The sequence below is a fragment of the Cygnus olor genome, chromosome W (assembly GCF_009769625.2).
Source record: "Cygnus olor isolate bCygOlo1 chromosome W, bCygOlo1.pri.v2, whole genome shotgun sequence".
NCBI lineage: Eukaryota > Metazoa > Chordata > Aves > Anseriformes > Anatidae > Cygnus > Cygnus olor.
In genome coordinates, this window is record NC_049199.1 from 3,704,611 (window position 1) to 3,716,761 (window position 12,151).

Below are 12,151 nucleotides of genomic sequence, written 5' to 3' on the forward strand. Positions count from 1 at the left end.
TTTAGGATAAAGTCACCCATCTAGTCGATCAAGGGAAACCAGCTGATGTGATCTTTTTGGACTTCAGCAAAGCTTTTGACACGGTTTCCCAGAGGATCCTACTGGACAAAATGTCCAGCATACAGTTAAACAAAAACATCATACGATGGGTGAGCAATTGGCTGACGGGCAGGGCTCAAAGGGTTGTGGTAAATGGGGCCACATCAGGCTGGCAGATGGTCACTAGTGGGGTCCCTCAAGGCTCCATTTTAGGGCCAGTCCTCTTCAATGTTTTTATAAATGATTTGGATGTAGGACTAGAAGGTGTTCTGAGCAAATTTGCCAACGACACCAAACTTGGAGGAGTTGTGGACTCGGATGAGGGTGGAAAGGTCTTGCAGAGAGATCTGGACAGATTGGAGAGCTGGGCGATCACCAACCGCATGAAGTTTAACAAAAGCAAGTGCCGGGTCCTGCACCTGGGACAGGGCAACCCTGGCTATACGTACAGACTGGGCGATGAGACGCTGGAGAGCAGCCCCACAGAGAGGGATCTGGGGGTTGTGGTTGACAGCAAGCTGAATATGAGCCAGCAGTGTGCCCTGGCAGCCAGGAGGGCCAACCGTATCCTGGGATGCATCAAGCACGGCATTGCTAGTCGGTCGAGGGAAGTGATTGTCCCACTCTACTCTGCGCTGGGGCAGCCTCACCTCGAGTACTGTGTGCAGTTCTGGGCACCACAGTACAAAAAGGACATCAAACTGTTGGAGAGTGTCCAGAGGAGGGCGACGAAGATGGTGAAGGGCCTAGAGGGGAAGACGTATGAGGAGCGGCTGAGGTCTCTGGGTCTGTTCAGCCTGGAGAAGAGGAGGCTGAGGGGGGACCTCATCGCAGTATACAACTTCCTCGCGAGAGGGAGTGGAGAGGCAGGTGACCTATTCTCTGTTATCACCAGTGACAGGACCCGTGGGAACGGTGTGAAGCTGAGGCAGGGGAAGTTTAGGCTGGACATCAGGAAGAGTTTCTTCACCGAGAGGGTGGTCGCACACTGGAACAGGCTCCCCAGGGAAGTAGTCACTGCACCAAGCCTGTCTGAATTTAAGAAGAGATTGGACTGCGCACTTAGTCACATGGTCTAAACTTTTGGGCAGACCTGTGCGGTGCCAGGAGTTGGACTTGATGATCCTTATGGGTCCCTTCCAACTCGGGATATTCTATGATTCTATGATTCTATGATTCTAATACTGAGCCCTGGGGGACTCCACTAGTGACCGGCCTCCAAATGGATTTTACTCCATTCACCACGACTCTTTGGGCCCGGCTAGCCAGCCAGTTTTCAACCCAACGAAGCGTACGTCAGTCCAAGCCATGAGCAGCCAGTTTCTTGAGGAGAATGCTGTAGGAAACGGTGTCAAAAACCTTACTGAACTCAAGGTAGACCGCATCCACAGCCTTTCCCTCGTCCACTAAGCGTGTCACTTTGTCATAGAAGGAGATCAGGTTCGTCAAGGAGGATATGCCTTTCATAAACCCATGCTGACTGGGCCTGATCGCCTGGTTGCCCTTCAAGTGCCGCGTGATGACATTCAAGATAATCTGCTCCATGAGGTTCCCTGGCACTGACGTCAAACTAACAGGCCTATAGTTCCCCGGGTCTACCCTCCGGCCCTTCTTGTAGATGGGCGTCACATTTGCTAGCCGCCATTTGACTGGGACCTCCCCTGATAGCCAGGACTGCTGATAAATGATGGAAAGCGGCTTGGCCAGCTCTTCCGACAGTTCTCTCAGTACCCTCAGGTGGATCCCATCCGGCCCCATCGACTTGCATACATCCAAGTGCTGTAGCAGGTCGCCAACCATTTCCTCGTGGATTATGAGGGCCATATTCTGCTCCCAGTCCCCTTCCACCAGCTCAGGGGACTGGGTATCCAGAGAACAACTGGTCTTGCTGCTAAAGACTGAGGCAAAGAAGGCATTAAGCACCTCAGCCTTTTCCTCATCTCTCGTCACTAAGTTTCCCCCCGCATCCAGTAAAGGATGGAGATTCTCCTTAGTCCTCCTTTTTTTGTGTTTATGTATTTATAAAAACATTTTCTGTTATCTTTAACAGCAGTAGCCAGATTGAGCTGACTGACCTCTTTTCCAAAGGTCATAAACCCTCTTTTTCTTCCTAAGCTCTAGCCACAACTATCTGTTCAGCCAGGCTGGTCTTCTTCTGCGCCGGCTCGTCTGTGGGCACGTGGGACAGACTGCTCCTGAGCCATTAAGATTTCCTTCTTGAAGACTGCCCAGCGTCCCTGGATTCCTCTGCCCTTCAGATCTGCCTCCCGAGGGACTCTGCTGACCAGTATCCTGAACAGCAGATCAAACTCCTTCATACGCTGCCGATATCTCTTTTTCGGTTGGAGTGTAGCAGGCCTCAGATCCTCTGTATCCCCATCTCCAAAACCCTAGCGGTCGACCTCGAGTTTCCCCAGGCTCTTTCTGCCAGAGGCTTCAGGTGGGGCCATTCTCCCCGGCTGCGGTGTAGAGCACATTCTTTACATCTGGTCCTGTTCGGACTGGCCCAAGGGCTACTGCATGAACTATTTCCTGCTTAATTTGTTCAAAGGCTTGTCGTTGCTCAGGGCCCCATTCGAAATCATTCTTTTTACGGGTTACTTGGGAGAGCGGGTTTACAATCAGACTGTAATTTGGAATGTGCATTCTCCAAAACCCCACGATACCTACGAAAGTTTGTGTTTCTTTTTTGCTAGTTGGTGGGGACATAGCTGTTATTTTGTTGATCACATCCATTGGGATTTGACGAGGTCCATCTTGCCATTTTATTCCTAAAAACTGGATCTCTTGTGCAGGTCCTTTGACTTTTTTTTGTTTTATGGCAAATCTGGCCTTCAGAGGGATTCGGACTATTTTCTTCCCTTTCTCAAAAACTTCCTCTGCAGTGTCACCCCACACAATGATGTCATCGATGTACTGCAGGTGTTCAGGAGCTTCCCCCTGTTCCAGTGCAGACTGGATCAGTCCATGGCAAATGGTAGGGCTGTGTTTCCACCCCTGGGGCAACCGATTCCAGGTGTACTGGACACCCCTCCAAGTGAAAGCAAATTGTGGCCTGCACTCTGCTGCTAGAGGGATGGAGAAAAATGCATTAGCAATATCAGTTGTGGCGTGCCACTTGGCTGCCTTTGATTCCAGTTCGTACTGGAGTTCTAGCATGTCCGGCACTGCAGCACTCAGTGGTGGCGTGACTTCGTTCAGGCCCCGATAGTCCACTGTTAGTCTCCACTCACCATTAGACTTTCGCACTGGTCATATGGGACTATTAAAAGGTGAATGAGTCTTGCTGATCACTCCTTGGCTCTCCAGTTGACGAATTAGCTTATGGATGGGAATCAGGGAGTCTCGGTTGGTGCGATATTGCCGCTGGTGCACAGTTGTGGTAGCGATTGGCACCTGCTGTTCTTCGACCCTCAGCAACCCCACAACAGAAGGGTCCTCCGAGAGATCTGGCAAGGTAGACAAATGTTTAATGTCCTCTGTCTCTAATCCACCTGTGCCAAAAGCCCACTGGAACCCTTTTGGGTCCGTGAAATATCCTCTCCTGAGGAAGTCTATGGCAAGGACGCATGGAGCATCCAGGCCAGTCACAATACGGTGCTTTTGCCACTCATTCCCAGTAAGGCTCACTTCAGACTCAATCTCCAATATAGTTAACTGCTGGGATCCCCCTGTCACTCTGGAAATGCAGATGGCTTCTGCCCCTTTATAGATTGATGGCATTACAGTACACTGCACTGGTGTCTACTAAAGCCTTATATTTCTGTGGTTCTGATGTGCCAGGCCATCGAATCCACACAGTCCAATAAACTCGGTTGTCCCTTTCCTCCCCCTGGCTGGAGGCAGGGCCCCTCTAATCCTGGTCAGAATCTTCATTGCTGTGTCTGAGGGAATGCCTGCTAGAAATAGTAGCAGCAGTTTTCCCAGAGAACCCCCTTTTTGTTACTGTTTTTCCTTGCAACTCGTTTACCCATGCCTCTAGGGTCAAGGTAGATTTTCCATCCCATTTTATCATATCCTCTCCATGATCACGTAGGTAAAAGCATAGGCTGGCACTGAGAGTGTACCCACTATATCTTCTTCCTTGACAAGAAGGACACTTGTCCCTGATAGCTGAGACACCGGTTTGTACAGGTGGGGAAGAAAGTGAATTCTCTCTAAGTTGGCTGGAAACTTCAGAAAGTTTCTCCTAAGTATTCTCTTTTAGTTGGTGGAAATCTTGAGAAAGTTTTCCCACAGCAGAGACGCAGGCCTGTAGGGAAGAGGAGAGACTTCCTTCGTACTGCCGGAGTTGTTTAGCCAATTCATCCACCGTGGGTTCCTCATGGTCTTTCCAGGTCATTACTGCCAATGAGCTGGCATATGATGATGGTGCACTCCATACAAACTTCCGCCACATGGGTGGTGTACATTTGACTTCATCTGGATCTTTGGATATCTGTTCGTTGTCTAGGTCCCTATAAATCACCTCCCCTACAGCTAATTCCCACAGGTACTGGATTCTCTTCTCCACAGTGGTCCATTTGCCTGGTAGACATACAAGTTCTTCCTTGCAGGGATACCTTTCCTTCACACCTGACAGGAGATGCCTCCAGAGGGTGAAGATTTGTGTTCCTTTTCAATGGCTTTGTCAATGCCTGCGTCCCTAGCAAGGGATCCCAGCTGCCTGGCTTCCCTTCCCTCTAATTCCAGACTATTGGCTCCAGTGTCCCAGCACCGGAGCAACCAGGTGACAAGGTGCTCACCTGGAAAACGACCGAAATCCTTTCGAATATCTCGTAGCTCACGCTGGGATAGGCCTCGGGTAGTTATTGATGCTTTTATGATATCTTCCTCTTCATCTTCCCATTCGTATGATGTCCCAGCCACTGTGGAGTAGCCTATCTCGTTGTCTTCTTCCTCCCCAGTCTGAGTAGGAGTTCCTCTGCATTCTAAACGACCTGACTTTCTCATCCATTGTTTCATCTTCGTTACAGGGTCAACTTACACTGCTACAGTTCCCGCCACAGGGGTTGGAACGAAAGCAGCGCCCGCTACAGGGTTTGGAACAAAAGCTGGGCCTGTCACAGGGGTTGGAACAACCGCAGGGCCTGTCACAAGGGTTGGAATGACTGCTGGGCCTGTCACAGGGGTTGGAACAACCTCTGGGCCCATCACAGGGGTTGGAAGAACTGCTGGGCCCGTCACAGGAGCTGGAACGACTGCTGGGACTGTCACAGGGGTTGGAGTGGCCGCAGAGGCTGGAGCGTACGCAGAGGTTGGAGTGGCCACAGGGGCTGCAGTGGCTGTAGGGGCTGCAGTTGCTGCAGGGGCTGGAGTGGCCGCAGGGTCTGTCGTAGTGGTTGGAGTGGCCGTTGGGCCTGTCACGGGACTTAGAGTGACCGCAGGGTCTGTCACTTAGGTTATAGTGGCATCGATTGCACCTTGATAGGCATAGGCCAGACCCCAGCACATTGCAGTGATTTGTGTATTTCTGGTATTGCCAGGGTGATGACGCCTTTTTCAAGCATTCTACCAGTTTTCTAGGATTTTGCAGTTGTTCAGGGGTGAATTTCCAAAGCACTGGAGGTGCCCACTGCTCTAGAAACCTGCCCATATCCTCCCACACTCCCTGCCACTCACAACTATCCTGCCTCAGGACAGATCTCTGGATGAGATTCCTCAGTAGTTGTTTAACCTTAAACAAAGCCTGAAGCTCATCCAGGAGACATAACAACAAGAACATGCTGGTCTGAACATCCCAAGGATATTCAAAGACTTGAAGAGCTATCATAACTAGCCTGGAGGATAAGAGGGGGGTGAAGGAGAAAGGGAGAGTGAACAAGTAGGAAAAAAAATCTCCCCCTGTGCCCTCCATAGATTGGCTCCCTGTCGAAAAAAGGCAATAGGTGTAATTGCTAATAGTTTTTGAGATATGGTTTCCAAAGTACAGAGTCGACGACAGTGCTGAGTACAAATACCAGGTTAGTCTCATGACCAGCAATTTTATCATATCATAAGCCAGTGTTACACTGTACGGTAAAATAATAATCTTAAACCAGGCCCCGGAAAGGATAAACAGCACGACAGTATGTGTTCATACAGTAAGCAATGTGTTATATAACTCAATTTGGAAAACAGGCACAGCAGACCTGAGATCAAAGGAATCAACATTGTGACTAGAAACTATTAAGCAGATCTAATACTTATACTAATTTTGGTTTAACACACTCTGGTCAGATCTGTCGTTATCTCAGCCCTTCAAGCCCCATGTTGGGCGCGAAAGGGACTGTTACCGTTTAACCTGGCCGGCAGCTAAGCACCACACAGCCCTTTGCTCACCCTCCCCCCTCCCTCTCTGGGATGGGGGGAGAGAATTAGAAAGAAATGAAAACCTGTCAGTTGAGATTGTGAGAAACACTCTGCAGCCAATAACATAGGCTCAGGCGAGGATCTCAGTGAAGTAGCAATTTATTTGCGATTGCAATGGCGGGTGTCCCACAATCAGGAGCGCGCCTACTAGTCACATAGTGCAGTTTATATACTTTCTTTTTCGACGACCGGGACCCTCCCCTGTTTCCCCATTGACTGGGTAATCCAGGTTCACAACCTATCCGATGCTTCACAGACAATACATGGCCTTCAGTTGCCAGCCTATTAAATTTCAGATTTCTTTTGACTTTTTTACTGTTTGAAGTGGTAATGTTTCTTCGCTTATTTGACTTGACTTGACACCATGATTTTCACCTAATTGCTCTAAGGAGTCTGGTTGTCTGCATTTTACAAGGTCGCCTGCTAAGTTTTCTTATCACTGCAAGCATATCTCAATACCAAATTCCTTCCCTTTAAACAATGCAACTCTGCAAAAACAACATTTTTATTCCCACAATTCCCCCCTTTTCTTCTTTATAAATTGTTGATTTTTGCAAAACTTTTCTCTAAGGTGTAATTTCGTAGATATCTTCCTCTTCTTCACTGTTTTTGCTTTCCATCTCCTCTAATATCATCCTCTTATCTGAGTAAGATGGTGGCTCCATGGTCATTTGTTTCAATAGTGCAGTTTCAATTAACCACTGTACTAGTCCTCTTACACAGGGGATAGTGCAACAACCAATGGCTGTCAAAACTCCTGCTACTACGATCAAGGATGTAAATATGGACACTACCATCCCTTTCCATTTACCAAACCAAGATTCCAACCGTCCGGTGATGGAAGTGTCTGTTCCTAAGTTTTCTGCCAATTCATTGGCAAGGGTGGTAAGCCCTTGCAATGCTCTAGTTACTGTGCCATCTGGGGCAGCATTGTTGGGTATAAAAGTGCAAAAATGGTTGCTCAGGATCACGCACACACACCTCCTTTCTCCGCAAGCATCATATCTAATGCTATTCTGTTTTCCCAAGCCATTTTGCTGGTGGCATCTAGTTGTTCAGCGATTCCTCTTATCGCATCCCTTGTATAGTTTATGAATCTCTGCTGATTATAATAAATATAATTAATCCAATCCACATTCTTATTGATTGTTACCCACCAGAACAGTGACTCAAACCCTGCAGCAATTTGATTCCTGGCTTTATGTTCATCGGGAACTCCTCTAGGCACCCCTGTAGAATCTATGTATACTGTATCATCAAATGATATTCCTAAGCCTCTTTTACTTCTTCTGGGTATTTGTGATGTTTCTCTTTCAAATGCCAGGGTGAAGGGTATAGCTAATTGAACAAGTGCACAAGCGCCTCCCCAATTAGATGGTAGGGTGGACCGTAAGATCTTCCCTCCACAGTACCACCAGAGATCTGCCCTGGGGATCTCAAGTCTTGAGCAGTTTCCCATCAAGTCATAGCAGTTAACTATATTGGAGATTGAGTCTGAAGTGAGCCTTACTGGGAATGAGTGGCAAAAGCACCGTATTGTGACTGGCCTGGATGCTCCATGCATCCTTGCCATAGACTTCCTCAGGAGAGGATATTTCACGGACCCAAAAGGGTTCCAGTGGGCTTTTGGCACAGGTGGATTAGAGACAGAGGACATTAAACATTTGTCTACCTTGCCAGATCTCTCGGAGGACCCTTCTGTTGTGGGGTTGCTGAGGGTCGAAGAACAGCAGGTGCCAATCGCTACCACAACTGTGCACCAGCGGCAATATCGCACCAACCGAGACTCCCTGATTCCCATCCATAAGCTAATTCGTCAACTGGAGAGCCAAGGAGTGATCAGCAAGACTCATTCACCTTTTAATAGTCCCATATGACCAGTGCGAAAGTCTAATGGTGAGTGGAGACTAACAGTGGACTATCGGGGCCTGAACGAAGTCACGCCACCACTGAGTGCTGCAGTGCCGGACATGCTAGAACTCCAGTACGAACTGGAATCAAAGGCAGCCAAGTGGTATGCCACAACTGATATTGCTAATGCATTTTTCTCCATCCCTCTAGCAGCAGAGTGCAGGCCACAATTTGCTTTCACTTGGAGGGGTGTCCAGTACACCTGGAATCGGTTGCCCCAGGGGTGGAAACACAGCCCTACCATTTGCCATGGACTGATCCAGTCTGCACTGGAACAGGGGGAAGCTCCTGAACACCTGCAGTACATCGATGACATCATTGTGTGGGGTGACACTGCAGAGGAAGTTTTTGAGAAAGGGAAGAAATAGTCCAAATCCTTCTGAAGGCCAGATTTGCCATAAAACAAAAAAAAGTCAAAGTGACGCGCTTGGTGGATGAGGGAAGGGCTGTGGATGTGGTTTACCTTGACCTCAGTAAGGCTTTTGACACCGTTCCCCACAACATTCTCCTCAAGAAACTGGCTGCGCGGGGCTTGGACTGGCGTACGCTTCGCTGGGTTAGAAACTGGCTGGATAGCCGGGCCCAGAGAGTTGTGGTGAATGGAGTCAAATCCAGTTGGAGGCTGGTCACAAGTGGTGTCCCCCAGGGCTCGGTACTGGGGCCGGTCCTCTTTAATATCTTTATCGATGATCTGGATGAGGGCGTCCAGTGCACCCTCAGTAAGTTTGCAGATGACACCAAGCTAAGTGCGTGTGTCGATCTGCTCGAGGGCAGGAAGGCTCTGCAGGAGGATCTGGATAGGCTGGAGCGATGGGCTGAGGCCAACTGTATGAAGTTCAACAAGGCCAAGTGCCTGGTCCTGCACCTGGGGCGCAACAACCCCAAGCAGAGTTACAGGCTGGGAGATGAGTGGTTAGAAAGCTGCCTGGCAGAGAAGGACCTGGGAATACTGGTTGATAGTCGGCTGAATATGAGCCAGCAGTGTGCTCAGGTGGCCAAGAAGGCCAACAGCATCCTGGCCTGTATAAGAAGCAGTGTGTCCAGCAGGTCTGGGGAAGTGATTGTCCCCCTGTACTCGGCTCTGGTGAGGCCGCACCTCGAGTACTGTGTTCAGTTTTGGGCCCCTCGCTACAGGAAGGACATGGATGTGCTCGAGCGAGTCCAGAGAAGGGCGACCAAGCTGGTGAGGGGTCTGGAGAACAAGTCTTACGAGGAGCGGCTGAGGGAGCTGGGCTTGTTCAGCCTGGAGAAGAGGAGGCTCAGGGGCGACCTTATCGCTCTCTACAGTTACCTTAAAGGAGGCTGTAGTGAGGTGGGGATTGGTCTGTTCTCCCACGTGCCTGGTGACAGGACGAGGGGGAATGGGCGAAAGTTGCGCCAAGGGAGTTTTAGGTTGGATGTTAGGAAGTACTTCTTTACCGAAAGGGTTATTAAGCATTGGAACGGGCTGCCCAGGGAGGTGGTGGAGTCACCATCCCTGGAGGTCTTTAAAAGACGTTTAGATGTAGAGCTTAGCGATATGGTTTAGTGGAGTGCTTAGTGTTAGGTCGGAGGTTGGACTCGATGATCTTGAGGTCTCTTCCAACCTAGAAATCTGTGTCTGTGTCTGTGTCTGACCTGCACAAGAGATCCAGTTTTTAGGAATAAAATGGCAAGATGGACCTCGTCAAATCCCAATGGATGTGATCAACAAAATAACAGCTATGTCCCCACCAACTAGCAAAAAAGAAACACAAACTTTCGTAGGTATCGTGGGGTTTTGGAGAATGCACATTCCAAATTACAGTCTGATTGTAAACCCGCTCTCCCAAGTAACCCGTAAAAAGAATGATTTCGAATGGGGCCCTGAGCAACGACAAGCCTTTGAACAAATTAAGCAGGAAATAGTTCATGCAGTAGCCCTTGGGCCAGTCCGAACAGGACCAGATGTAAAGAATGTGCTCTACACCGCAGCCGGGGAGAATGGCCCCACCTGAAGCCTCTGGCAGAAAGAGCCTGGGGAAACTCGAGGTCGACCGCTAGGGTTTTGGAGATGGGGATACAGAGGATCTGAGGCCTGCTACACTCCAACCGAAAAAGAGATATCGGCAGCGTATGAAGGAGTTTGATCTGCTGTTCAGGATACTGGTCAGCAGAGTCCCTCGGGAGGCAGATCTGAAGGGCAGAGGAATCCAGGGACGCTGGGCAGTCTTCAAGAAGGAAATCTTAATGGCTCAGGAGCAGTCTGTCCCACGTGCCCACAGACGAGCCGGCGCAGAAGAAGACCAGCCTGGCTGAACAGATAGTTGTGGCTAGAGCTTAGGAAGAAAAAGAGGGTTTATGACCTTTGGAAAAGAGGTCAGTCAGCTCAATCTGGCTACTGCTGTTAAAGATAACAGAAAATGTTTTTATAAATACATAAACACAAAAAAAGGAGGACTAAGGAGAATCTCCATCCTTTACTGGATGCGGGGGGAAACTTAGTGACGAGAGATGAGGAAAAGGCTGAGGTGCTTAATGCCTTCTTTGCCTCAGTCTTTAGCAGCAAGACCAGTTGTTCTCTGGATACCCAGTCCCCTGAGCTGGTGGAAGGGGACTGGGAGCAGAATATGGCCCTCATAATCCACGAGGAAATGGTTGGCGACCTGCTACAGCACTTGGATGTATGCAAGTCGATGGGGCCGGATGGGATCCACCTGAGGGTACTGAGAGAACTGTCGGAAGAGCTGGCCAAGCCGCTTTCCATCATTTATCAGCAGTCCTGGCTATCAGGGGAGGTCCCAGTCAAATGGCGGCTAGCAAATGTGACGCCCATCTACAAGAAGGGCCGGAGGGTAGACCCGGGGAACTATAGGCCTGTTAGTTTGACGTCAGTGCCAGGGAACCTCATGGAGCAGATTATCTTGAATGTCATCACGCGGCACTTGAAGGGCAACCAGGCGATCAGGCCCAGTCAGCATGGGTTTATGAAAGGCATATCCTCCTTGACGAACCTGATCTCCTTCTATGACAAAGTGACACGCTTAGTGGACGAGGGAAAGGCTGTGGATGCGGTCTACCTTGAGTTCAGTAAGGTTTTTGACACCGTTTCCTACAGCATTCTCCTCAAGAAACTGGCTGCTCATGGCTTGGACTGACGTACGCTTCGTTGGGTTGAAAACTGGCTGGCTAGCCGGGCCCAAAGAGTCGTGGTGAATGGAGTAAAATCCATTTGGAGGCCGGTCACTAGTGGAGTCCCCCAGGGCTCAGTATTAGAATCATAGAATCATAGAATCATAGAATATCCCGAGTTGGAAGGGACCCATAAGGATCATCAAGTCCAACTCCTGGCACCGCACAGGTCTGCCCAAAAGTTTAGACCATGTGACTAAGTGCGCAGTCCAATCTCTTCTTAAATTCAGACAGGCTTGGTGCAGTGACTACTTCCCTGGGGAGCCTGTTCCAGTGTGCGACCACCCTCTCGGTGAAGAAACTCTTCCTGATGTCCAGCCTAAACTTCCCCTGCCTCAGCTTCACACCGTTCCCACGGGTCCTGTCACTGGTGATAACAGAGAATAGGTCACCTGCCTCTCCACTCCCTCTCGCGAGGAAGTTGTATACTGCGATGAGGTCCCCCCTCAGCCTCCTCTTCTCCAGGCTGAACAGACCCAGAGACCTCAGCCGCTCCTCATACGTCTTCCCCTCTAGGCCCTTCACCATCTTCGTCGCCCTCCTCTGGACACTCTCCAACAGTTTGATGTCCTTTTTGTACTGTGGTGCCCAGAACTGCACACAGTACTCGAGGTGAGGCTGCCCCAGCGCAGAGTAGAGTGGGACAATCACTTCCCTCGACCGACTAGCAATGCCGTGCTTGATGCATCCCAGGATACGG

At 49.7% G+C, this 12,151-nt stretch overlaps 1 long non-coding RNA gene across 1 annotated transcript; it reads right to left on the reverse strand.

Annotated features, from left to right (window-relative positions):
• Window positions 1-1,380: 1,380 nt before the first annotated feature.
• On the reverse strand, window positions 1,381-11,471 carry LOC121062443. The gene is made up of 2 exons (XR_005815560.1): window positions 11,274-11,471; window positions 1,381-1,525 (listed from the first exon to the last, which is right to left on the reverse strand). It is a non-coding gene; the product is annotated as an uncharacterized LOC121062443 (long non-coding RNA).
• Between the last annotated feature and the right edge of the window lie 680 nt (window positions 11,472-12,151).